General features: G+C 40.7%; 1 protein-coding gene across 6 annotated transcripts in view; it reads left to right on the top strand.

Moving 5' to 3' along the window:
• Phactr1 (phosphatase and actin regulator 1) overlaps positions 1 to 23,225 on the top strand; it is a 508,872-nt gene that overhangs the window by 208,927 nt on the left and 276,720 nt on the right. The window contains exon 1 of one of the 6 annotated variants that reach the window (XM_005003272.4): positions 4,665 to 4,996. The exons of 4 other annotated variants lie outside the window; for them this stretch is intronic. The gene's annotated coding sequence lies outside the window, so the exon portion shown is untranslated. Of the gene's footprint in view, positions 1 to 4,664; positions 4,997 to 5,198; positions 5,461 to 23,225 lie in introns of those variants that run through there. One more of the 6 variants, XM_023564711.2, reaches the window with a different exon arrangement.

The following is a 23,225-nucleotide window of genomic DNA, read 5'->3' on the forward strand; positions in this document are numbered from 1 at the left end:
GAATCCCAGGTCCAGCACTTTATCATGATTGTGGATATTTAATACCAATTGAGAAGAAATATAGTTCTTTCACTGAAACATATGTTAGAGAATCACTCACTCTACCAAACATTATAGACACAAGCTGGTACAATGCCCACAAGAATCCACAGTATCTTCCTTTCTTTCATGCAAAGGAACAGGCCGGAGCTCACAGACCTTCCCCTGATGAGCAACTTATTGAAGAGTCAAGCAATAGTGGCCCAGGGCCCCCAGAGGTGGAGGGGTACAAGCACTAAGTCTCTTCCTGGATGCATCAGGAGGGAATTGGCTTTCCCCAGGCTCAGCATCTCCTCCAGCCCCAACCAGCTCTCCTAGCCCCACCTTTCATTCATGGCTGAGGGAGACACACACTTTGGAGTTTCCAGGAGCCTCACTTGTAATAATCTGTTGACATCTGTTGACATCAAGGCCACTTTGCTGCCTGTGTAGGTCAAAACATGTACAGTGTTTACTATGTGAGGACTCTTGTGTGTTTTCTCTTCATTTCATTTCAACAAGAACTTGTTAAGCCTTTAGTGTTGCCTTGCTCTTCACACAGTTTGGCACCACTTCATGGAAACGAAGTAGAGAAAACAGTAAACACTTGAACAAAAGCCTCCTGGGAAAACAATGTGTGGATTATGTTAGAACCTAGTGAGTGCCTGTGCCCTTGGGCACATTTTCAGGTCCTTTAATTTTTTAATAGATTTTGATTTTTGAAGCAGTCTTAGGTTTGCAGCACAATTAAAAGGAACACACAGAGTTGTTTTTTAAAACATCTTATGCCCCATTCACATAGCTTCTCCTATCATCAGCATCCACTAGTAGGATGCCATATTTGGCCCTAACCCTGACCTACCCTGATATGCCAGTCACCAAGAGCCTGTAGTTTTCACTGTGACTCACTCTTGGTGTTGGTGTTATGTCAAATGCATAATAGTATATATCCTCTATCATAACTGCTGATCTTTTCACTGTTCCATAATTTCTGCCTTTTCGAGAATATTATCAAACTAGACTCAACCAGTATATGAAAGCAATTTTTTTCTGGGCTATTTAAAAAAATTTTTTTCACTGAGTATTAAGCACTTAGGTTTCTCCGTGCCATTTCATAGATTGATACTTAAGTCTTTCTTGAATAATTGAATAATATTATTCAACAACATTGAATAATATTTCACTGTTTATACCACAGTTTACTTACCCATTCATGTGGATTGCATCCAAGTTTGGGCAACTATGAATGAAACTGTGTGTGTAAGTTTTTGGGTGGGTATGAGGTTTCACATCCTTTGGGTAGCCAAAAAGTAGTTATTTACATTTCCAAATCACCTGGTAAGTGTGTTTAATTTTGCAAGAAACTGCTGAACTGTCTCCCAAAGTGTTTGCACTGATCATGTCCCCACCAATGAATGAATATCCTGTTACTCTTCATCCTCGTCACAGTTGGTGTTGGGTCCTCTACTTTCTAAAGCACCAGTAAGCTGAATTACATAGAATCCACTGAAGAGCCAGAAGTAAATCCAAAAATAAATGACTGAAAAGATCACATGCTTGGATGTCCCCATGGCCAGATTCCTTATGCCTTTATTCAAAATCATCATACTCTTCTACATAAAATACTCTTGAACTAAGTTGTCCTTTCCACCTTAGAAAGTGAATCTTTATTGAGACAAAGACACTGAAAATATAAAACAACAGTGTGTGCATTTATCCCATTTACACATAAATTAACTAAAATCTAAGGCTGTAACTCCACATACCTAGGAGGTATCAGCAACCTGTCACAACCTGTTTATAAGAATGATCTTAGGACACTTGTTGATAGAATGAAGCTTTTCAAGATACCACATCTATTAGCAATTGGGGAGAAGTCCCTACCTTATTGATTTGTTGTTGGAGTCAAATGAAATGTATATTAAGTGTTTAGGACAAAGTACAATATATGATAAGTGAATCTTGCCTAATACGTGAATGTTGGGTAATATATATAATGGTGATAGCCATGATGACAGTGATGATTATAAGGAACCAAGTGATTAGAGGTTTGGAAGAGGGAGAAATAAGAAGGAAAGAGTACTGGAATCTTCAGCATTAATTATTCCTATGATTCCATAAGAATATGACAAATGGTATCTTGTCTTGAACAGATCCTAATCTCAAATATCATGTGATTATAACAGGCTGCGATAAATGTTTTGATGGTATATTAACCTGAAGGAGGGGACTATAAGACTAGGGAAAGCTTCAGGCAACAGGTGAGTAAGATTTGAAAGATTTTGCTATTTGTTAAGGAGTAGGCATTTCAAGGAAGGATATTCCCAACAGAGGAAACAGACTTTAAAGTCTCAGAATCTTGGAAATAATGCCACCACTGGGCATGTAGACCAAGTGAAATCAGCGAATAATGTAGCAAGAAGATGAGCTGGAATGGTTCCCCATGCCTGTTTTTGATTCCCAGGGTATCACATCAAAGAGGATGGATCTTAGGGCCTGCGACTTATTTGAAAGGTGGCAGATTTATATTAAAATCTTCAAGCAGAGAAGCTATATGAGTAGAATTCCACTTTGTATATGTGCTCACACTTAATGCCAGGTAGAAAATGAACTTGAGTTCAGAGAGGAATTGGAGACCAGAAAACCAGGTGGGGATTCTTGGAATGGCTTGAGTCTTGGCCAAGACTCTATGGCTTGAGTTAGGTGACAGATCTGATAAGACTGAGTGTCTGTTGCAGGGGCTGGAGGAATGGGCAGGAGCAGAGGGTCCGTAGGTTTTGAGGGCTTTAACCTGGACCAGTGGGACAATCCAGGGAAGGAACATTTTCCAAACCCAAGATTTATTTATGTTCTTTCTGCTCCTCTGATGGCATAAAAGAAGCCGAATCTTCAATTCTCCTTCAGTTCCAAGCTTATTTGACACTTTCCTGTTCCACCTAAGAGAACACCACTTGCATTATGCCGTGGGACTATAACCAAATGAATGCCAATAAAAATTCTAAGGACAGATGGGTAAATATCTCCTCAAAGAATATATTTTAACCTGAAAATGGCCAAACATTACCCAGGACTGAGCCATCTAATGTGATAGCCCATTCCATGTGGCTGCTGGTTAGTCCTGGAATGGCCTGGGAGTGTGAAATATACATGAGAATTCAGGGATTTAGTGTGGAAACAGGAACACAAAGTATCTTCTTACCTTTTATATTGATTATATACTAAAATGATAATTTCTTAACATATATCATTAAACTAGCTATATTCCAAAAAGGAATTCCAGCAGGTTTTTTTTTTTCTTTAATGTGACTATTAGAAAATTTAAGGTCACATTATATTTCTACTGTCCAGTACTAGTCCAGGAAATACAAGTTTTGTAGTACCAATATTTCATGACCTTATGCAAGCCAAGAACATATTTTCTATTATTGCTCCTCTGCCCATTACTGAAGAAAGTCTTGGTATCTGATATTTTCTAATGCCTTCAAATGTGTCCTTATTCTTACTAAGGAAGTGGTTACCATAGCAACTGCCACAACACCTTGTATGTTATTTGCTACACCTGGAGGGTGAGACATAAACAAACATCAATCCTCCATCAGCTTTATACATTTCTATTTTTCTCTCACATAGCCCGGTCTTTCCTCCTTTGCAAACCAGAGCCTTGGAGACCTCATTTCTAATTCCCGGCTATGTCACTGGCTTCTCTGAGGCAGGGTAAGGAGCATAGTAACAACCCCATGGCCACCTCGGAGAGGTTATGAGTGGGTAGTGATGAAGTATTTTTTAAATGATCCTTGGGGCACATTATCCACTGTGCAACAACTTATTTTAATATTATAACAAGATCTAAAATTCCTTACAGTGCTGGAGGCAGCCAGAAAAGGGAAAATAATTTCCTTTGGTGGATATAGGTGGGGAACACAGAAGAAAGAAAAGGAGACAGATGAGGAAAAATAAACGTCTGGCTGATGGTAGCATCTGCTCTCTTAGACGTGAAAGTCCAGTTCTGTCCTTGCCAGATTTTGCCTCACTGGCTTGCAGGAAATCCAGGCACCCAGAGACCCCCACCATACAGTTCATTCTAGCATTGATCTAGAACTAATTTAGGTTGTAGTTTTTAAAATTTGGTCTTTGCATTTCAGGAGGCTTTCAGTATTTGGGTGCCAATTCTCTCTTTGAACTCCGGACAGGTGTCATTTGAATAAATGACAGATGCTGACCCAGGAAAATCAGATACCTGGCAACAATAATAGCACTGTAGGTCTTAGGTTCTGTTTGCACCTATGTTATAAATCTACAGGCTTCCCAGCTCCTGCAGCCCTCATCACTGAAAAATCCATCTGGTGGTTTGTAGGATGCACAGAAAATCCCAGAAGCTGCTCCAGCTACACCTGGCATTTAGGAAGGAGAATGGAACCACAGGGAAATTCAAGCACACTGCATAAAGCAGCCCCTAGGGAAAGTTCTAGAAAGGTTAATTGTCATTGCTCCACGATGTTTTGCATGTCTCCCCTTTCACTTCTCCTTCCCCTCCTCTAGGGGAGCAAGAGGGACCCCTGGGGGAGGCAAGTGCAGTTTTCTGATGGAGCTCAAAAAGCACGGATTTGAATTTATAAGGGTGCGGAGAGTCAGGTGACAGGATCACTGAGTAATTCCCTGCAGAAGGAGACAAACTGCATGTTAAAAAGCTCGACAAATACTGGGGGGAATAAAAAGGCTGGGGCCCCGAGTGCAGACTTTGACACTGCACTTTCCGGGAATCCTCCGAGCTGGGCAAAGAGCCCTGAGTTTTCCTTCTTCCCTGGCCGAGCTGGGGGCGGTCAAGTGCAAGTCCAGGGTCTGGTTTGGATGCCGAGTGACTTTCTGTTTCATCTCGAAATGTCCTCTGCTTCGGAAACCGGTGGCTTATCCCGTGCGGGAAAACGCAGGACTCCTTGGAGACTCTGGCCAGGCTTCTGAGAACTGGGGTCTGGGGAAGGTAAGAGGCCAAGGCCCCCACCAAGTGCCACCGGGGCCAGGGCTGGGGGCAGGGTCACGCCCAGGAGGTGGCCGCCTGCAACCCAGCAGGGACCTGGAGGAGCCTGGAAAACCACCCAGGGCGGGGGCTGGAGGTTAACACCGGGGATACAATGGACCCCTCCTTGCTGAGATGGGCGGCCACCTAGTACGGGGTGAGCTGAATCCGCCCCCCAAGTCCCACTGGCTCTTTTCCCTTTCTATCCCGTGCTCCCCGGGAGCTGGTCAGCGGTCAGGGCACTGGCACCGCCGGGAAGGAAGAAGCCGCCTGGCACCGCAAGGCTGTGTGTGTAGCATGTGTATTGGCAGAGCCGGACGCGGGAGGAGACTGTTGCTCAGTTTGAGAAAGCTCAGCTAGTGGAGAGGAAGAAAGGACCCAGAGAGGAGAACGCGTGTGTGAGCCTGGAGCTCTGGGCAGTCTTTAAGGTAGGCACTGGGGTCCGAAACAATTGTATTGCTTTCGGTCTGCGAGGCAGGTTTTGCATGGGTTTTATGCTTTGTCCTGTTGAGAGAATAGTGCTGGTTGTGAGAAGATGAGAGCCATTGGTTTAGTTTCCAAATCCTCCAATCTGGCTTTGAGGATGCCCTGGTGTCAGTGTGGGTCCATCCAAGTTAGAACAAATTGGTCCAAATCGGGGGTTGTTTCTCAGACCTGAGGGATTCACTTGCAAATCTCACCGCAGAGGAGAAGCTGGGAGCAGGTCCCGGGTTTGCAGCCAGCTCTTAGGAAGCTGACAAGTTTCTGACTTAAAGAGACAGGCAGGAAAAATCAAATCGGAGGCTGCTGTTTTGGGGAAGTTGTGAATGACACAAAGGAAAGATGACTTGAAAACCCAAGGATAAACAAGGAAGAGGGTTTGGTGGGATCTAATCTCAGGCCTTGGCGTTTTAAGGTTTGCTTCATGGAGCTGGAAATCAGTGTGGCAAGGAACACAACTGATGACAGCCACACTCAGCATAAGAGCTGTTTTAATAGATTGTTTTTTAGTGACTTCTGGAAAGCCTGAGAAACACCCAGAGCATTAGTTTGTAAGAGTTTGTTTCTAATTGTTTTTCTGTTTGGCCACGCGAGGTGTTGTAAACAAAATATGGTGATATTTAGAACCAAAAGGAAAATTGTTCTCAGAATAATATCAATGAAGAGATATTCAAGTTTGTGCTTCTCTCATCCCTTTTTGTCATGGGGAGCAAATTATTCAAGTTGAATGTATCTAGAGTGGTTTGGTTATCCCTGTGAAAGGGTATTTAGATATCTGAATCATTTATATGGTCTCGAACCTGGGATTCTTAAATCCCCAAGGCCACAGGCTATATCTGGGAATTGAAAAGACTTTGTGGATCATGAGTTTCTATGGTCTTTTTTTCTACTGGGCCCTGGTACTCCTATGCATCCTGGTGGCCATCAGATGAAATTAAACAACAAAACCACTTAAAACTTACTTTTGAAATATAGACACCATAGTATTATAAATATCTGCAGAATGTAAGAACAGCTCTTGACTTCATTTTAAAGGTCAGAAGTGGCCCCTCAAGAAAGCATTGCTTAAATAATTAATATTAGCACAGTGAGTTTCTTTTATCCAAATTTCCAGCTGTAGAAACTTGCCAATAACCTGCATTTTATACCTGGATGACAGACTGAAGACAGAGATTCAAAAAGATGATCCCTACTGTAAGACACCCACCTCTGAATAGTTTTAAGTTTAAACACATTGTTTTGCACACTGATCCTCTAAAATGGGTCATCTGCCTAGGTTTTGGTGCCCACGTTTTCCCTGCAACAACTGGGACTTTTGGTTCTACAGAGAACTTTTGCATTACTACCCATATGAGGGACAGTCAGAAAATGCAGTTTGAATGCCACATTTTCTCCATTTCTGGGTGGATCAACTACTATTACGGGACAACTGACCAGAAGATGTCAAGTACGGCAGAGTTTGAAAATTCACTTGTAGGGTAACAGAAGTGCTTTGGTTGAAATTGTAAGATTTTGAGCCAGTTTGTGCTTCTTTTCCAGTCCTGCCAGAAATGTTCAGTGAGTAATATTAGGCAAGTTTCTTGACTTTTCTGTGACTCAGTTTCCTCATCTTAAATTTCATAGTAACAGGCTTTATGAGATGTAAATGAATTAATCATTAATAGCATAGCACATAGTATCAAGCCTGCTAAGGCATATTAATCAGTACCTGCTGTTATTTTTGTTACCATGTATAGTATCTAGTGACCACAAAATATTTTTAAAACAGATCATTTTTTGTCTTTAATGTGCCAAAGAATAAAGAACATTTGTAACACTTCAAACATTTATGATACTCAACACGCTTCAGAATAATTCACTAGCTTATCTATTTCTCTAGTTGAAGAGGTATCTTTGTCCCCATGTTTGGACATAAGAGTCCATTGAACTGGTTTAAACTGCAGAGAACATCAGTGAGTAACACTTATTTCTAGACTCCTGAGGCTCTATACACTCTCCACTAAGGTCACACCACCCTAAGAATCAAAGCCAGGAGACCACACCAGCAGTGGTCAGGCAAAGACAACATAATCCTTGTCTCTAGTGAGCCCCAATGCACTTTCAAAGGATGTGGTTCAGTGAAGCAAATTTGATTTTTCTGCTTCAGCCATGCTATTCCTTTTTTTGGTCTTTTCTTGAAATTGCTGGGCTCGGGTCTCCTGGAAGTTTTTGCACCTCTAGAGCCTTGCAGAAGTGGCCGTAATGATCCACTGTTACAAGTTCCAAGGCTCCACTAAGTATGACAGAGAATTTGTGCCCTAATCAAGGCCCATAAGAACTATGATTTTTTTTCTCTCTTTAGTTTCCTAACATGAAGATTTAATGAGTCCCATAAAAGAAACTTTTATCATATGTGAAAATCCTAAAATAGTGGATTGATCTAAGACTTTTGCTTGGACATTGCACAGGTACTTAGCTTCCTATAAAGTTCATAATTCACAGTTACAGGGAAAGTCATAAGAGAAGGGATTGATGAAGGATCTTTTATGCATACTGTGGGCTTCTCTAGGAAATAAAGTGAATAATTGGATTTGGTCATTAAGAAGGCAGAGTGAGGCACAGCAGAGGGTGTCTTCTGAGAAGCCCACTGCAAATGTAACACCAATACCCAACATTAAGAGCACAGAGAAAAATAAAGTTTCAAAAACAAAGAAGAAAATATTATGATGTAGAAATATTCCAAACTTGAGAATATTGCAGTGTTTAGTAAAAAGAAAAAAGAGGGAGGAGCAGAAAAGTAGAATTGAAAATCCTAGTTTAAAAAGTTCAGTTTCTTGCCTTCAAGAAATCTTTCAATTGAGTCTAGTTCCTCTCTGGAAAATGATAAGAACATCAGCCTTCCCTCCTCCGTGGTACTCGAGAAGCAAATGGGATCCTGTGTCAAAACTAAAGAGCTGATAAGCACGTAGTTTTCCTAACCAGCTGAGAACTTGAGCTCTACCTAGGCCCATCCTTTAGGTATTAATAACTCTTTAGAGTGAAAGAAAATGTGACACCCCCCCCCAAGAAGTAATGCGTTTATGTGTTACTAAAAATGAGAGCTTCCTTACTGATAATCAAGGAGAAAGACATTTTGGATAATCCATAACTAATGAACAACAGTAGCAACTGTACTAATTTGCTAGAGCTGTCTTGACAAAATACCACCACTGGGGTGGCTTAAACAATAAGCATTTATGTGCTTGCCATTCTGGAGGCTAGAAGTTCACGGTCAAAGTGTCCGTAGGGTTTGTTCCTCTTGAAATCTTGGTCTTTGGCTTAGAGACAAGTGTCTTTGCATAGTGATTCCTTGACTTTTGTACTGTTTGTGTCCTAATCTCTTCTAACAAGGACACCATTTGTATTGAACTAGGCCCACCCTAATGACCTTATTTAACCATAATCATTTCCTTAAAGACCTGTTCTCCAAATGGAGACACATTCTAAAATAATACGGCTTAGGGACTCCACGTATGAATTGGAGGTGGCACAATTCAGACTTTCACAGCCATCAAGTGAATTAAGGAAAACTACTTTTTAAATGTACCATTCTTGTGTTAGGAGTTAATCAGATCCATAAAGGAACATAGTAATTTTATTCAAGAGACTGGTATCTCCAAATTGCCTTGGAAAGACTCACGGAAGATAGCTCAAGGAGCCCAGCCCAAGCTTCCATGATAGCGAGACTTCAGGAGTGCTTTAACTAAGAGAAAATGAGGGCCTTGCTTTATTGACTTCTTCTAGGTGTGCTGTCAAAGAGCTGGTGGATCATCCTTAGCAAGGCTGCATCTCAGTAGTGACAGCTATTCCTGGAGGGTAGATTTAACACAGTTTTAAATTGGATGCTCCTTTGAGGTCAAAAGGACCATGACATCTCTCTGGACAATTTCCCACTTCCTTTCAATATTTTGCCTCTTGAAGGAAGTTGAAGGTGGAGCCTGTCCAGGTTCCTGCTATGTTCTGTATGACTGCATACTCAGCACTGTCCCTTCAGCCAGGCCTCAGCTCTCCCTGTCCCCATTCAGCATGGACAGTGAGAGGCAGTGCACAGCTTCCTGAACTATGCACGCACATGCATGCACACATTGATTTGTTTGTCTGCTTATTTATTACAGAAACAGAATTTGGGGGGTGAGGCAGAGAGGATGATTTGCAAGGGATATTTTATAAATTACTAGATTTCTCAATGTCATCTTTTCAGTTTCAGAGGAAAAAAAAATACAATGCTCACCTCATGGCTAAGGTGCCTTCACAGATTTAGGAAGCCCAAGGGAAATGACACCTATCCTTAAGACACACACAAGCACAAGACAGGAACAGGAAAGCGGTGACTGCTGGGGTGTGGGTGACTGACTCACGGGTGCAGAGGTGAGGGTGGGCGAGAGAGCTTGCTGCTTCCTCTGCCCTCCCACCAGCCCTGAGGACACTGCACACTTGGCAGGGTCATTTGCACAATGGGTGGGCACATCCCGATTTCCTTCAGGTGGTCTGTGTGTCATATCCAAACAGAAGAATGCAATCATAAAGACAAGACATGTGCCTTAATTTTCTTTTTTAAACATGATAGTGTTGGAATTTTTGTATTAGAAAGAACAAAAGAGTACATATTTAGAGTACATATTTATAAAAACACTCTGTAATGTCTGTAATGTCTTTTTGTTTTGCATCAAAAGTAAAGCATGCCTCCACTTCCCAAGAGAGGACGATCAGGTCTCTGAGTGTCAGTCATGCCCCTGATTCATCTCCTGGCTTCTAGCACAAATAAGGACACACAAGATCATTAGTAGACAGACAAACTCTTACTCCAGCCCCACTGAGGAGGTGGGAATGCAGTCATTGGCTAACCCTCTACACTGGCTTCCTCAGTCTTCAAGCTATTTGGATGCAATGTCTTCTCCTCGTGTCAAGTGCTCTTGTTTGGATTATTCAAAGAGGCTGTTGAAAGAAACTGTGATGTAACCTGAAGTATGTTGGTGCCTGAATTATTAAGCCCCAATTTCAAGGTTCATGACTTGCCCAAAAAAGGGCCTGGTGGCATCTCAGGAACAAATCACCAGATTTTAAGAATCGAAGGTTGCTTCCCTTTGACTTTGGTTATAAATCAGGATTTCTTCTTTGGAATTGGTTTGTGCATATGTAGAATTTCTCAGATAAAAAATGTGGTTTTATAATGATGTCTTTTTCCATAAAGCAAAAGCTAACTGACTTGTGGGACTTTTTTAGTTACTGTGTTTAATGCATAAACATTTATTCTCTATTATACTAAAGACAAGGTATTGTGGCAAGTTGCACAGTATGTGAAAAGATGAATCAGACCTACCATACCTACTCAGAGAAACAAAATGTGTGCATAAGAGTTTTAACAAGACATAGAAAATGACAGCTTCCATGAGAACAGAAAATATGATTATTGAGGTTGACAGGAGGGAGAGATTAATTCCAGCTGGAAAAGGCTTCAGAGTTGTTTTTAATCTGAGACTCTCGAGGGTTGAACAGTTATATTTCCACATGGGGGAAGGAGAAAGAGAGGGAGGAAGAGAAGGAGCAGGAAAGGAGGGAGAGTCAGTGTGAAGTGAATTCATAGAGGAAGGCTCACCTGGGAGGTACTTTAGACGTGCAGACCTGGCCAGTTTATTTAGAGGACAGGATAGGAGAAAAATGATGCCCTGGGAAGAACTTGAATGCCAAGCCTAGGAGTGACATGGTCAGACTTAAGATTATATGTCAGGTGGTATTCATGGAGAGAGATGGTTATGCATCACTTATCAGAATGCTAGTGGTAATTAATGATAATAATAAATACCAGTAGCTCTCCTTTGTTGAGTGCCTAGTCGTGGCTTAGATTACCTCCATTCCACACAGTGCACCTGCTACCAGTGCAGTTGGTTCTTATTTTCCAGAGATTCTGTTTCTGCACATTTTACCTGATCCCTAGAACACAGCATTCACAAACTCCAGATCAATCTCGAAGCACTTTTGCAGTCTTTGCAGATGTGTGCAGAACAGCAAAGATTCAAACTGAAGTGGAACAAGGTGACAGCCTACCTTCTTGGGTCAACTCATACCATAAACAAGCATCTTTTCCGCAGTGTTTTCAGTGCCATGCTTTTGGCATTTGGGGATTCTTTGTTGGTGAAGTACAAGATAGTGCTTCGAACTGCAGGAAGGCTGTGCTGGACCTCTCAGAGAACACCCATTTGTTCAATAATTATGTTTTGAGGCACGAGTAACAGTGCCGATGGCCGTCACAGCGAGTTCAATGCGAACAAATCAGCACTATATGTTGAATAAGATGTGTTGCAACAGAAACACCCGTAAGACAAAGGTATGGTCAGTGGAAGAAAATACTGTGTCTGCATAAATTTAACCCTGCATTTCACTCAAAAGTAATGGTTCAGTGTTCACAAATTTAAGGTTGAAGGTGACATTGTAGAACCAAACTACTATAAAGAGCGAGATGCCACTATTTCCTCTCCACAGAGAAGTACATTAAGGCTTGGGAGGAAAAGGAAGTTGGCTGGGGCTTCACGGCCAGCAGCTCCCCAATCCGCCAGGCTGGTCCCCAACATTGTAATGGAACAGCTATTGCAGAGAGAAGGTCAGAGGCCTGGGCTTGGAGAGGGCAATGAAGAGCAGAGGAAGGAGCGGACTCATAAATGGCTTAGGAAGTAGAATCCAAAGGACGTGGGCACGGATTGCTTGTGGTGGGTAAAGCAGAGGAAGGGGCTTAGGAGAGTACAGAGGTCAGGTAGAGGTGATAGACTGGTGGCACTGAGGAGCCCTGAAGGTCAAGGTTGCAGGGATGGAAGCAATGTGTACAGCTCAGAGTGAGGACTGGGACATGAAAGAAAAACAGAACTAACAGGTGTTAATTTGTGAGCATGTACTCTAGTCCGATAACCTTGAAAGGCTCTTACCAAATTACCTCATGCATTCTTCAGAGTAACCCTATTTTGAAGGGTAGGATCTATCATTCCCACTTTACAGATGAGAAGAGTGAGGCTCAAAGACTGATGGTAGCTTGCCTATGGAAACCCTGCTAATAAACCATGTAATAGGGACTGAAAATCCAGTGGCCCGGAAGGTTGTAATCACAAGGACAAGTTCTGGAGTTTCAGATCTTGGAAGAGTGGGCATGTTAATGTTACAGATGCCCTAGCTTGTTCTCTGGTTTCTTGGGTTTTTTTTTTAAATTTTGTTTCTTTGTTTTTATTTCTAATTTTACTTTTTTAATACAGTATTTGTTTTAGACTTTATATTTTCCTTCCTATGTGTTTTATTTAAATTCTTCTCTCACAAAGAAAAATTGTTCTTCTAAATCCTTTAGGTTGCTTTTGCTTCTCATCCTGTTTTTCTAATTCTTGTTTATCTTCCTCCTTTTCTCATATTGCAAAGGGATGGTGAATATTATTTGGTACTTACAGAAACTGGATGTGTTAGGTTGTGTTTTATTATGTTGTGTTAATTAAACTGTTTGAATCTTAAGTGTTTCCTACAATATATAAACCATGTTTCACAGGATGATTCTCTCAGTCACCCTTGCACTCCATATTACCAGAGCTACAGCCAATTTCCAGATGTGCTCATTACGAGAGGGGAGACCAGGTGAACCTACTTGTCTATTACATTTGGCGTAAGAAGTCATGGTACTCATTTTATATTTCATCTCAGCCACAGTGATCTCAGAACTTTTTAAAAGACACGGAATCTTTAAGTTTCCTAAACATCTGTTGTTGGAACTTACTCACGTCTGCCTCTGAGTTAGCTTCCCAATGAAGATCAGTCCTACCATACTCCTAGTAGTACTGTGCATGTAGATAAAACAGTTCCCAAATAGTACACAGTGTGTTTCATCTAAAAAGTCCAAAGCTGTTTATTATACTCACAAGCAGGGTAGCAATACATAGTAAAGGGGGAAAAACTCAAATCAGAATATTGGGCTCCTTCTTTCTTTGTTTCACTCATTCATTCATTTATTCTTTCTAAAATGCCCCTCCACAATGGCCAAGGAAGGGCATTATCTGGGGCCACATGGAAGTCCTTTCTACAGAGCTTTCCACTCCATCAAAACGCCTCTCCGCAGAGTTCAATGGTAAGAGCCACGCGAAGAACAGCAAGCCTGAATCTCTTTGGTGAGTGGGAGAGTTCACCTAAAGGGAATCTCTGTTCTTTGAAATAACCCAAGTCTGAAACTCTTCATTTTGAACTACACTGAAACCCAGGGAGAGAGGAAAAAAAGAGAGTTTACGGAGTAGTTTGTAACTGTACTGGATACTCAGCCAACTGTAGCTCTTAAGTGAATAAATTATGCATTTATGTAGAGATCTGGTAGCACAGAAACAAAGGCTTTGAAATCTTTGCATTTTTCTTAAACTGCCATAGCCTAAAAGAGAGTTGGGAAAAGCAAAGCACCATATTTGATTCAACAAATGTTAGAAACCATCTTTCAAATACCCTGGACAGAATCAAGTCCAAAATGTGCTTTGCCAAACCCAAGGGAAATTCACTCCATATGTTTCCGATGCATTTATAGTTCAATTATTAAAATACTGCGTTGCAGAGACTAGTTTTCCAAGAAAACCTTTATGAGCCATATGAACACATTATCTTGAAAACAGGACGTCTTGTTTTGCCAAGAGCTTCCAGATGCCCGAGCGAAGGGTCTGGATGTGGTTGTGGAGGCAGAGCCCTGGATACGAAGTTTTCCAGACTTGTCAGAACCAACTGTCTCATCCTTTCAGGAAGTCTTTGCTGTGAGCCTCTGCTCACTAGAAGTGTGGCAATTCTTCAGGGGGAAATACAACAGTCTAAGGGAAAGACGATCACTGACTTCCATCCTTCCCGCTGGCTTTCACCATTTGCACTGGCTCTGCCCCTTCATGGAATTTCATGCCCTCTTCACCACACTCCATTTGCAAATTAATAACTCAGGCCATAACTCCTCTATTGAAACCAGGATGCCGTCACTGCAGTCCTTAGAAACAAAGAGAATTTCCTAAATGGGCTTGAAAAATACAGCTTCAAAGAAGCCATGGACTCCAGAAAAAAGGAAGGGAAATTACCCTTATTTTTTATTTTTTATTATGGAAAAACACATATAAAACAAAATTTGGCACCTTAACCATGTTTAAGTTTATAAATCAGTGGCATTAAGAATATTCACTTTATTGTACAACCATCACAATCTCCAATACCCAGAATTCCTTTTTGGATTGCAAAACTCAGCTCTGCACACATTAAATAGCAGTTCCTATTCCCCTTTGACCCAGCCCCTGACACCCACCATTCTACTTTCTTTCTGAATTAATTAAATTCTTCTGGTGCTACGTGCTTATCCTATCACTAAAGTGCAAAAGGACTTTTAGTGCATGGATGTGATGTTGAATATACAATAGGAAAATATCTTTGATGAGAATTGTAGAATTAACACAAATTTGCCCTTGGGAAAATTGTGGAACTCGAGCTCCCCGAAGGCATTTCACCAGGGAGTTCTGCTGATAGGTTGCTTTCTGATACCTAATTATACACATTAAAGTATATAGGACCAACTTGGAAAAGTGGCTCTCAAACTTTCTGATGCATTGGAATCTACTGAGATTCTTATTTATATGTGGATTTTGGCTCTCCAAGTCTACAATAGGACTTAAGATACTGTATTTTTAATGACTTCAAGGTGATGCTAATACACCTGGTGCATGAAACACATTTCCCAAAATAAACACTTTAAAGGCATCTTTAAACACTTTTAGAAGTGTAAAAGTGTTTAAAGATGTCTTTAAAAAATTCTAAATCAAATATTCTGGGTGAAATATGGGTGTAGATATTTTTCAAACAGAATAACTCTCCTAATGGAGAGCTAACAGTGAGAACCTGTGACCTAGGAAAATAGTTCAGACTTCTGGCCCGTCTCTCTTAAGATCAGGTATCTCATCTGAGTCTTTAGTGAGTATTAGATTGTAGTGAATCATGCTTGGCATCTCTAATAAGAGCCTTAAGTGACTTATTTATATGTTGCTGATGAAAGAGCCAAATCTTTTAGTTTCCAGATGTGCTGACTGCAAAGATGGTGTTCAGCTGTAAAAAAATGAGCAATCTTTCCTCCTTTCTTCATCCCTGCGATAGGATAGCAGAGAGCTTTCCTGTGTATTCACATCAGTGAGCTACATGGACAACTATGGATCGAACCAATGTAGATCTCCAAATTTTAAAAGATGTTTAATGCACTCAAATACTTAGTCACATGTTTGAGAACTCTGAATTGAGCACCCAAAAAAAAATCAAGAAAAAATTTTGCCTTAAAAGTCTTAAGAGCAGATCAGACCACTTGTTTCTGTCATAGGAACAAATGCAGTATCTTATGCTTGCACACTGATGGGTCTCCTTGGATGAGTCACCTGCCAAGTGCGTCCCTAACAGGCTGAATGTGCTATCTGTGGTTGGTGTAATTAAATACTGTGCACTTAAACACTAGAGAATGCCTGCCAAAGACAATTATTTCAGTTTCAGCTTAATTGAGACTAAACTTCTCTTTCGCATAGTAATTAGTCAACAGTGACAGTTACTCCATAAGGTCACTCTAATTTCTGATATTAAAACTATGGCAACAGAGAAAAGGTTGAATCTCAGTTTATTCTGCCAGATGGATACTGACCCAATTTATTCAATAACTACATAAGCTTACTTAAATTTCCAACCCAAAAGAAAGGGACTTGAAGTGCAAAGTACTATCTTAGAATTTACATTTCATCTGCCACAAAGCTATTCTTACCCACCCCCCTCCTTTGCCCGTACTATTAGGATAGCAGTGTTGGAAGAATTAAACATTTTGATGCCACATAAACATTTTTCCATCTTGGGCTACAGGGAGTTCATGTTCCTGAATCAAACACTGATAAAAACAATTACTATGAAAATCTTCTCCACCATCTCCTCCAAAAGCTGAAACTGCATGGTAATGGGCAATGCAGGAAGATCATTAATGCCTAATGGAACCAACCCGGCCAGGACGGTTATGAGGTTGTTTTTGTTCTTCATTGAGATCTATGCACACTAACCTGGTCAGACTAAGCTAATTTCACTCAGTCATGTGCCAAGAGTAAGCAGCACGAACTAAGCAGGGCTGGAGGAGATAATTTGGAAACCCCCACTTGTTTCTTCTCTGAGTCCATCTCTACCTTTCACTAACCCTAAAGTTTGGGTCTCTTTCTGTGGCCTTCTTGCCATCATATTTATCTTGTTTTCTTCTGTTCTTACTCTTTATTGAGTGTCCTTTGAGGACTGGCTCCTGGATCCTCTACAGATATCAAAATCCACAGATGCTCAAGGGTCTTGTATAAAATGACACAGTATTTGCATAGACCCTATAGACTTCTTCATGCATACTTTCTCTCATGTCTAGATGACTTAAAATACCTATTACAATGCAGTGCGTTATACTGTATTGTTTAGGGAATAAAAACAAGAGGGGGAAAGCCAGTATATTCCTACCATTGATGCATTTTCGCGCAAATATTTTCAGTCCAAAGTTGCTAGAATGCATAGGTGTGGAGCCCCACATACAGAAGACTGACTGCGTGCTTTTGAAATCAGGACTTGAAAACATATCCTTTAAATTTCAGTTCCCTGTAATACTGGAAGCTCTAACTAATAACACTCAATTCCCTTAAGGGATATTTTTCAGTTAGACCCAGTTTTTCATTTTCAAGAGAAAAAGTAGCTGATGTAGAATTTTAAATTGATGGCCAAGAAGCTCACAAGTGTCATTTTGCTTAGATGGCACAATTTTCCACTTGAAGCAAGTTTGAAGTGCATTTGGAATCCACGTAAAAATGACAGGCCTGCGATCCCGTCCATTATAACTCCTGGACGAGAACCTTTACTTCTCAGCGCCAGAGAATGCTGCCAACCTGTACTGATAGATCAGATGTCTTAAAGTACATGATTTTTTTTTTTTTTTTTTTGTCTTTTTCTTTTTTATCGGTACTGGGGCTCGTACTCACTGCCTGCTTGCAAGGCAGACACTTATGCCGCTGAGCTCAACCCCCAGCCCAAGTACATGAGTTTTTAAAAGGAAGTAGCTCAAAACAAGAGAGTAGAAAGTTTTTATGAACATTGAAAAGTAATAACAAAAGATGAACAGATGCAGAAGCAGGGAGAAACAATACCAAGGTAAGCAAGTTAGGGACAAACGGAGAAAGAAATATATATTAAAAATCCATGGATAATATTTTTTGAATACATATAGAAATAATCCTTTGGATATCCTGCATTAAATAAAATATTCTTTAAAAGCAATTTCACCAGTTTCTTTTTATTTTTTCTTTTCAGTACCAGAGATAGAACCCAGGATCTTTGCTGAGCTAGATTCTCCAGCCCTTTTAAAAGATATTTGTTTTGAGAGACTCTTGCTAAGTTGTAGGTTTACCAGGACTAGGGTCAAACTCACAATCCACCTACCTTAGCTTCCCTGAGTGCTGGGATAACAGATGTGGTCCACTGTGCTTGACTTTTTTTTACTTTTTAAACATGGCTACTACAATCCTTTTGACTGTTAAATACAGCTATTAGAATCTACCCGGGGATCTACCCCAGGGTGAGCACACTGCCACTGAGGTTAGCCCTAGAACACCTTAAACTGCACACGGCACGTGTGGTAAGCAGCATATTTCTATCTGTTAGTGCTATTTTGAAATCTGCAGGTAAAACTGCAGTAGTATGTTCTATGAAATACAATAAGCAAGAGCAGTCACAGGAAAAATAACCTTTTGATATCGATTTATTGGTTGCCTTTATTTTCAAAACTGTGGTTTAAAATTAATTTTATACTTAAGATCCAAATCGTGCACTTTCCTATAATTTAAATAGCATGAAGGTTAAAGATCAGTTAACAGAGATTTAAGACTCCTCCCAATCTACCCCAGAGAAAATGTTTTCCCAATCAAGTAGAATACCACTTTAGGAATCATTTAGCTGTGTTTTGTCCAGAAATTAGCAGAGGAAAATAAAATGCTATGTATTTCTTGGTGTCTAATAGGCCACATCCCACTCAAATATCCATTAGCAATAGTGAATGACAAGTGGACTCAGATAAATCTTTAAATTTTTACATTAATTTTAGCTTCCCTGAATTTGCTAAAACAGTAGCTTGGAACTTATTTAAATTGGAGACATTTTTTATTCGTTCTATGAATAAATATCTGGAGAACTAAGTACCCTGAAAGAGCAGAGGATACAATGTGGAATAAGGTAACACGCAGCTTTTACTTCCTCAGGACATACAGAGAATGCAAGCAGGTGGTTATAATCACTGGTAGTATGTGGAGTTTAAAAAGCAGGTTGCAAAGACACTTAATGAAGACTAGTAAGGAAAAATGACTAGTTTGAGACCAATAGTCTGCAGAAGTTGATCCAGAAGTAAGAGTAGAGGACAAGGAGTGAAAATTGTGAAAACCCAGGTAATCAGAAGTTCTGCTTTGCTGCCCTATTAAGTAGGGATAAGGTGGAGGAAATAATAAGGGAAACCCAGACAGGTGACTATGAGTGGGACTGAAGCCTGCAGAGTAGGCAATTCCATTTACATGAATATCCCAGAAGGCTAACCTACAGAGACAGCATATAAATTAGTGGGTGCTAGGACCAGGGTGGATTAGGAAAAAGCAGTAGGAAACTGCCACCAGTTTTCTTCTTGGGAGAGTGGAATTGCTCTAAAATTACATTGCAGAGATGGCAACCCTATAATAGACAGTATATTCTAAAATTCTGTAAGCATTCTAAATTCATGGAATTGCTGTAACTTATACACTTATAACATGGCAGATTTTACGCTATGTAAATTTGCTAAGAATTTTTGATATTAGTCCAGTTGAGCCAGAAGGGGAGGTAAGGGAAGATCCATGAACCTGAATTTTAAAAAGCTTCCTGGGGGTTGAGATGACGGAATGATTATTGACCTCCATTGAGCACCTACCGAATAATAAACTACTACACAGAGGCGCATTACACACATTATCTCATTTAAATTTCACAGCTCCCCAATACCTTTTGTTCCATCCAGCTGGTTTCTTGCTGTTGCAATGGGGGTGTTATTCTGTAAACAGCCTCTGCTTTAACTGTGAGGCAGTCAGGGCTCCAAGAGATGGAGTAATTTGCCCAAAGCCGTGGGAAGCAGCAAGACCAGAATTAGAATTAGGGGCTATCTGTTCTAAAGCTTTGCTCTTTCTACTCCCTCTGCTGTCCTGACCTTTAGCAGATTAAACTGTACAGCATGGGAATAAATCGCTTGCTAGATTGACCTGCAGGAAGACATACATATCTCGGCTGCATTCACTTCTTGTTGCTGCTGCAACAAATAACCACAGTTTTGTGGTTTGAAGCAGCATGAATTTATCCATTCACAGTTGTGGAGGTTAGAAGACCAAAAGCAATCTTGATGGGATCAGGTCAAGATGTGGGCAGAGCTGGCTCCTCCTGGGGATTCTCAGGGGAATCCATTTCCTTGTCCGTCCCATCTTCTCCAGACCACCTGACCTCATAACCCCTCCCTTGCCTTAGTGTCACCTCACCTCAGCTTCCGCTCCATCTGGTCTCCTCCTCCATTTGCCCTCTTGGTTCTCTCTGCAAAAGGGCCTCCCGATGACACTGGGTCCATTTGGTTAATCCAAGCCAAGCTCTTCTTCTCAAGAACCTTAATGTAACCCCATGTGCAGAGTCCCTTCTGCCATATAAGGTTGGTACATTAACTGGGTCCATTTGGTTAATCCAAGCCAAGCTCTTCTTCTCAAGAACCTTAATGTAACCCCATGTGCAGAGTCCCTTCTGCCATATAAGGTTTGGGACATTATTCTGCCTACCATGCCCTACTGTTAGAATCCTGCATCTGGCCTCAATCTCAGGATAAAAAGTCTTCTATGTTTTGACCATGAGTTTGAGTTCAAAATCTTTTTCTTTATTCATAACAACAAAATCAAGACCAGAATCAAATATTACTATTTAGTTGCCTTTGATTTTAATGAAATCCACTTGAAACTTTAGAGGAGTAAGATAAATACAAACCTGGATCATGTTCCATTAAGAATATTATTTTCCTTTAAAGGCATTATTGTTATTGTTGTTGTTGTTGATAAATTACAAAATAATGCCAGCATGTCAAGCTCTCAGAGAGAGCCTGTGCCAAAGGAATGTGGAAGTTTGGACAGCTGAGAACAAACACATGTAAAATAATATTTATATAGCATCATAAACTGTTTTGAGGCATACTTGGTCTGTTCTAATTTCATTTAAAACAAACAGCTTCATAATCCACTTTGAAAATAGGCCGGAATCTTGTTTTTGTAAAAGGTTTGTGGTTTCTGTTTGGCACTCAGTTTGCGACCTTCTGTAACAGCTGTCAATTGTCACACAGGGCACCAAATTACCAAACAAGAACAAAACCTGAGGCATGAGATGGGCTTGAATACTACCCAAAAGCATAATGTAGAGAAGAAGCCATGTCTGCTGTTGTTCAAGAGTGTATCAGTTCAAAAGCACCTAGACAACTGACTAGGTATGTCTCACTCTCAAGGAGAACCCAGGGGAACTCAGGATACCTGCTGTACACATTGAGTCCTTAGATGACCCTGAGGTCAGCCTGCTTGGATCTGTTTTCCCACTGGGGACTCTAACTCCCTAGATCATCTAATATGACTATGAGTGACTTTTGGTTCTAAAATGTTAGCATCACAGCATATTTTGTGGCTCTGAGAAAATGTACTAGATTTTGATTTGAAAATGTCCAAGAGGCTGACCCAGGGATACAGTTTTGAGAGGCTGAGCCCCGCAGTGTGACTATTGTTTCTCCAGCATTTGTACTCCTGTACTCCTGCAGTTAGGAGACAAAGCCCTCCGCAGAATAGCAGGTGTTCCCAGTAAGCTTTCTAATTATGGGAGTGAGCACTGCCGGGTTCTGGCAGGTCGCTGACAATGTCTGCTACAATGAACATGCAAAGTATGGAGGACTTCTGGGAAATGAATGGTCAATTAGGGAATGAGAAAGAAATGGCCTAGCATTTTGGAGTCTTTTAAACTTGCTATGAATGTTCCGGGATTACAAGTCATAGCTCTATGATGTTTACAAAGTGTGGATGCTACCTCGTGGTGGACAGGGAAGAGAAAATTACTGTTAAAGAACTCACAAAGCTCCTTATCAGAATGAAAAGAGTGGTTATGTTAATAAATTATGGATGCTTTATATTATTTATATGAAGATACTCTCAAATGCCATTCTTTGAAAATTACAATCAAATTTTCTCTGTCTATCCATTCTTTGGAACTGACATTAAAATGTCATCAGGACATGGAATTTAACTAAAGGAGCTCATCTTCAGTTACATGATATTAAGGTTCCATTGGGCCAGGAGTGTTTCCTTATATATTTTGGGTTTTTAATGCATAGCCAGGGCTATGTGTAAAATGGGCCATTGGACCTTTGAGCATTGAAAAATATGATGACTTTAAATTTTTTTTAAAGTGTATTAAAATAAAGCAATCTGCCTTTAATACTCCTCAAAATCCTCCCTCTCACTTCAAATGTGCTTATCTCATCATTCTTGCCACTATCTGAAGAGTTCTAGAAGTCTCCTTTTGTGTCGAGTTGCTGCTCACTATTGAGGCTGCCCTGGTGTCCTGAATGAACTCAAAATATTTACCGTCGATGGTCCCTTTGACTTTGGGGAAGAGCCAGAAGTTACACGGGGCCAGATCCAGTGCAAATGGTGGATAAAGGCACACAGCGATATTTTTAAGAGCCTGCCTCTCCATCGAGTGGCCCTCAGCTACAGAATTCACCCAATTTAGATTGCATCTCATAACGACCCTCAGCAAAGAGGACTCCAGGACTGCTTCAATAGGTGAACGAACAGTGGATTAAGTGTTTTCAAAGTTAAGCAGAGTATTTTCACAGAGTTATGCAATGTATCTTGTACTGTGATTGTTTTTAAGATGTAAACCTTCACCCCGTATTTGGATCACCCTTTTTATGATCATCCATTGTAAAAAAATTTTTGGTTTTCAGATATGCTCTTGGTAATATGTGAGGTAGGAGGAATAGAATAATTCAATCCACCCCCCTTTTTGAAATTTATTTTTGAGCACTCAACTTGCCAACATCTGTGAAACATAGAGGAAGCTTGGCAATCAGTCCCTGGGAGAAGGGATGATGGAAGAGAAGGAGACAACCGGCCAAGAAACTCTAGGCCTCAATCATTTTTAGCTTTCTGTTGAGAAGAGCTCTGAGAAGAGCACAGTGAATATTTTAATAGAGCCAAGCATAGGTAGAACCCCTCCAGGACACTGTCACACTGATAACAAGTGAAATTCCTTGGGTGAATTTTAAGTAAGGTTTGACTCACATGCCACTTAGACTCACAGAAAAAAAAAAAGGGACTTTGTAGAGCATCTCATTCAGCCTTCTCATAGGACCCTAGAATTAATCAAGGCCTTGAAAGTTTCAGAAAGTTTTCGGAATCCATAGGACCATAGGACTTGTGCATTGAAGCATCCCGGTATTAAGCTCAGTGTTCTTTCTGGCCTAGGACATTACTGTGTCACTGCTGCTGCTTTCTCTGTTTCTCAGCTTATATCTGTCACTACACCTCCATCCCAACCCACACTCAAACAGTTATCAAGTCTGCCCTGGCTTCACAGTGCCAGAAGTAAAGCT

Source organism: Cavia porcellus, unplaced genomic scaffold (assembly GCF_034190915.1).
Source record: "Cavia porcellus strain 051 isolate PalLab524CR breed Dunkin Hartley unplaced genomic scaffold, mCavPor4.1 scaffold_13, whole genome shotgun sequence".
In the NCBI taxonomy this organism is placed as follows: domain Eukaryota; kingdom Metazoa; phylum Chordata; class Mammalia; order Rodentia; family Caviidae; genus Cavia; species Cavia porcellus.